General features: G+C 47.6%; 1 pseudogene; it reads left to right on the top strand.

Annotated features, from left to right (window-relative positions):
- The first annotated feature begins 3,431 nt into the window (after positions 1-3,431).
- LOC138417950 (U2 spliceosomal RNA) lies at positions 3,432-3,549 on the top strand (annotated as a pseudogene).
- The last annotated feature ends 1,669 nt before the right edge of the window (positions 3,550-5,218 follow it).

Raw genomic sequence — 5,218 nt, 5'->3', positions numbered from 1 at the left:
CCACATCTGGCATGCTAACTTTTCAGACCTGCATCTTAAGTATTTTTGCTGCTTCTTGGAAGGGGCCAGGAGCTGGTGCACCAGACCAGCTGGACAAGCATGCAGCTCACAGGGCATGAGGGGCCCAAGGCCCGGGGCTCCTCCCTAGTCTTTATCTGGCCTGGGCGGCCAGAGTTCACTGTCAGGGCTCTTTATCACTCCCTGAAGCCTTCTCTCAGCATCTCTCGGCTTACCGCCCTTTAAGCAGATACTCAACAAAGGGCTGCCCAAGAGACCTCCAGGACTGGGCCCTGGCCAGCCCCCACGACTTCCAGCTTTGCTACACTGAGACAATAATACGTGTGTACTAAGATATATAGACAAAGATGTTCATCACAGTATTGTTTATAAAGGGAAAAACTAGGGAAACTCTGAATGGTCAACGCCGGGGGACTGGTTACTGTACAACAGAATGCACAATGGGATAATACAAAGTAGCCCTTAGAAGTCAAGTCCTATGGTAGAAGACTTCTTCCTGACATAGGACAAGGCTCATATGTCAAGGTCAAATGAGAGAAGCAGATGTGTGCTGGGCATCCCAATGCCTCACCAGCACCCAGGCCAACTCCTGATTGCCATCTGCCGTGTTGCCATATTAAACTTTTTCAGTTTGGTTCAGTTCAGTCGCTCAGTTGTGTCTGACTCTTTGCGACCCCATGAATCACAGCACGCCAGGCCTCCCTGTCCATCACCATCTCCCGGAGTTCACTCAGACTCACGTCCATCGAGTCCGTGATGCCATTCAGCCATCTCATCCTCGGTCGTCCCCTTCTCCTCCTGCCCCCAATCCCTCCCAGCATCAGAGTCTTTTCCAATGAGTCAACTCTTCGCATGAGGTGGCCAAAGTACTGGAGCTTCAGTTTTAGCATCATTCCTCCCAAAGAAATCCTAGGGTTGATCTCCTTCAGAATGGACTGGTTGGATCTCCTTGCAGTCCAAGGGACTCGCAAGAGTCTTCTTCAACACCACAGTTCAAAAGCATCAATTCTTCGGTGCTCAGCCTTCTTCACAGTCCAACTCTCACATCCGTACATGACCACAGGAAAAACCATAGCCTTGACTAGACAGACCTTAGTCGGCAAAGTAATGTCTCTGTTTTTGAATATACTATCTAGGTTGGTCATAACTTCTTCCAAGGAGTAAGCGTCTTTTAATTCATGGCTGCAGTCACCATCTGCAGTGATTTTGGAGCCCCCAAAAATAAAGTCTGACACTGCTTCCACTGTTTCCCCATCTATTTCCCATGAAGTGATGGGACCGGATGCCATGATCTTCGTTTTCTGAACGTTGAGCTTTAAGCCAACTTTTTCACTCTCATCTTTCACTTTCATCAAGAGGCTTTTTAGCTCCTCTTCACTTTCTGCCATAAGGGTGGTGTCATCTGCATATCTGAGGTTATTGATATTTCTCCCGGCAATCTTGATTCCAGGTTGTGTTTATTCCAGCCCAGTGTTTCTCATGATGTACTCTGCATATAAGTTAAATAAGCAGGGTGACAATATACAGCCTTGACATACTCCTTTTCCTATTTGGAACCAGTCTGTTGTTCCATGTCCAGTTCTAACTGTTGCTTCCTGACCTGCATACAGATTTCTCAAGAGGCAGGTTAGAATTGTCCACAATGTCCCCTAAAGCCCCAGGCTTTCCCTCGTTTCAGGCATTTGTACTTACTTCCCCCTCTGCTTGAAATATCCTTTCCTGTCCTTTCCTGCAACTCTTTCAAACCAGCTGACTCTGGGTCAGCCATCAGGTCTCAGCAGAAATGCCTTTTCCTGGGAAGCACTCTTGGCCACTTTGGGGCAGGGCCCCAGGTTCTCTCGCCACCCCCCTGGGTCCCCAGCGTGGCATGGATCACACTCTGTGACTGGACATTTAACTGCCTGATTCTCACATTTGACACCAGAAGATGAGAACAGACCTGCCTGACTGGCTGTTGTCTTCTCCGTGTCTGTTCTCAGAGTAGACACCTTCCAGGGATTTCCTTGGCAACTGGAATAAAAGCCAGCCTCCCTTCCATGTTGCATGAGGCCTTGCATGGTCTGGCCAGCGCTCACTTCACCAGCTCATCTCCTGTAATTCTCATTTGCTGACTGAGATCATTCTCTAAGGTACCAAATGCATTCCTGCCCCAGGACCTTTGCATTCGCTATTTCCTCTGCCTGGAATGAGTGACAGAATGAGCAGGACCTAATCCTTCAAGTTGCTCATAGTCCAGTGGGAGGCAGACAGATAAACTGGCCCTCTCTGGGCCCCGGTTTCCTTGCCTATAAAGTGGAGTTGGACATCTGCCCAGACTCTCTCTCTGCCCTCCCCATCCCTCCCTTGCAGGCCTTTAGGAGGGCCTGCTGAGGCCTACAGTGGAGCCTGTGTGGTGAACCGTGAGGGGGAGAATGGTGGTTATTATAATGGGCTGAGAGCTGGGGGCCCAGCTTCCTGATGGATGATCAGGAGGGGTGGGGTCAGGGGAGGAGGGACTGCATTGGCAGGCTGGCCCCCACTTTGCCCCAGGCTGCTCATGTCTGGTGTCCACAGATTGTTGCTCTGAGATCATTGCCACCAGATGTGGCCAGGCCTGCAGCGCGGACCAGCTGAGACTGGCGGGGCCTCTGTGGGGTCAGATATCTGGTGATGGCTGACCTCGCCTTCCTGAGCCAGCTGGGCCTGGGATGGGCTGCGGGGTGGGCAGCCCTGATGCCTTTCCCATTGACAGTGTCTCTTTGCTGCCAACTAGACGCCTCTCCTCCCAGAGGGAGCCCCAGGGAGCAGTAGGATGCCAGAGGCTCCAAATAACCAGTTCTAGGTGCCGCCCTCTGCTCTTCTGGCCCATTCCTGGCCCTCTTCGTGCTTAAGGAAGCCGAGTGTGTGTCCTTTACCTAGACGCATTTGTTACCCTACTGTCCTTTTATTCCTGTGTCCCTAGTGGAAAAGACAAATGAACCTTGTATTTGTCTAGCGGGAACATTGAGTGGATTCAAGCCGTGTGTGAAGTTCCTATGATTGTAATGAGGATTTACTATTCCCATTTCATATATGAAGGAACTGAAGCTCTAAAAGATAATGGTGTGGATTCAGGCAGAGAAGAGGCCCAGACTCATCAGACACCTAAGATATGACAAGCACTTTTCAACCAGGATCTCATTTCATCCTCACGCAATCCTTTGAGGTGGGTACTATTGCCTTCATCTAGCAGATAAGGAAACTGGGGCTGACAGAGGAGAATGTTGCCCAAGGTGTTCACTCGGCCAAGCGGTGGTGGGTCTGGGACTCAAAGTTAAGTTTGGATCACGGCTAAAGCCAGTGCCCTTAATCACGGAGCTTATTGCCTTGGGGCTGCATTTCAGTTGCACAGCCATGCTGAGAGACAGTGGGTTATTAACTATATTTCTCAAGGAATCGCTTCTTGGCCTTTTGGCTAAGATCAAGTGTAGTATTTGTTCTTATCAGTTTAATATATTTCTCAAGGAACAAGCCTGAGGATGAGTGCGATTAGTAGACTGGACAGCATCCCACAGCTGACGAGACAGGAAGCTCTGATCATTGGCAGAAGTTCAGCATTAGAAGGAAAAACAGGGTCTTTGGAGGTTGCCTTATCCACTCCTCTCAGTTTACAGATGAGAAAACTAAGATCCAGAGAAGGAAAGTGACTTACCAGTGTTACAGAACCAGCAAAATCATACCCAGGGCTCTTTCTCCTGCCCCAGAGGAGGTTGATTTCATTGGCAGGGAGAGTGACTCACCTTCACCCTTTTCTTTACTATTAGGTCAGTCCCCCAGCTCTGTGAGATAGCTCACTGTCTCATGAGTACCACACTGGTCCAATTTATTGATGATATCATGCTAATAGGACTTGGTGATCAGGAGGAATTAGGCATCTTAGATACCTCACTAAGACACACACTCACACAAACACACACACGAGAGAGAAAGGGAGAGAAAGGTCTATGTTGCAGTCTTGGAGCAGATTTCCTTCTCTGGGAAAACTCATTTTTTGCACTTCGTACTTTTTGCTCACTGGAGGAGGCCCATCTACATTATGGAGGGTAATATTCCTTATTTAAAGCCGATTGGTTGTAAATGGTAATCACATCGATAAAATACCTTTAGCAACAACTATACTTGACCAAACAATGGGACAGCAGAGCCCAACCAAGTGGACACATAAAATTAATCATCATGGGCCCCACTCCTGGTACTAATTCCTTGATCAACCAAAATTCTTACTTGGAAATGAAATCACTCTAGCTAGTTCGAACAGGAGAGATTTATTAGAGGATATTTGAGAGACTCTCCGTAAAGGCCCAGAGTATCAGAATTTTAATATTTTCCAACATAAGCATTAAAAGCTAAAAATTCTCCTAGACATTGCTTTTGATGTATCCCACAGGTGATGATATACTGTTTGCTCATTTTCACTTAGTTGGAAATATTTTTAATTTTCTTCATTGTTTCTTCTTGGATGCTAGAGTCATTTAAAAATGTGTAATTTCTAAATATGTGGGTTTTAGATATGTCATTATTAATATATAATTCCACCTCACTGTGATCAGAGAACACTCTGTGAGATTTCACTATTTTGAAATATAGTGAGACTGGCTTAAGGCAGAGCATACATCTACTCTGGTGAAAGTACCCCACACACTTGAAGAGAAGTCGTCAGTTATAATGAACCGTAAGTATCAGTTAGCTCAAGGTAGTTGCTGGTATTATCTAGATCGTTATGTTTTTAAGTATTTATTATGTGTTTATCTGGCTGTGCTGGGTCTTAGTTGTGGCATGCAGGATCTAGTTCCTTGACCAGGGATTGAGCCCAGGTCCCCTGCATTGGGAGTGTAGAATCTTAGCCACTGGACCACTGGGGAAGTCCCCATTATGTTTTCTTAACTTAATTTGTTTATTTCTAATTGGAGGATAGTTGCTTTGCAATGTTGTGTTGGTTTCTGCCATCCACCAGCATGAATCAGCTGCAGGTATGCCTATGTCCCCTCCCTCCGGAGCCTCCCTGCCCCCTCCCACCCCACCCCAGCCCTCTAGGTTGTCACAGAGCACTGGGCTGCGCTCCACGCGCCATACCGCTGATTGGCACCTCTGTCTGTTTTTCATACGGTGAGGTATCTGTTTCGGTGCTACCCTTTCAACTTGCCCCAGCCTCTCCTTCCCCCGTCGTGTCCACAGTCTGTTC

Source organism: Ovis canadensis, chromosome 13 (genome assembly GCF_042477335.2).
Source record: "Ovis canadensis isolate MfBH-ARS-UI-01 breed Bighorn chromosome 13, ARS-UI_OviCan_v2, whole genome shotgun sequence".
Lineage (NCBI taxonomy): Eukaryota > Metazoa > Chordata > Mammalia > Artiodactyla > Bovidae > Ovis > Ovis canadensis.
The sequence above is the reverse complement of the archived record's forward strand: the minus strand, read 5'-3'. Positions and strand labels throughout refer to the sequence as shown.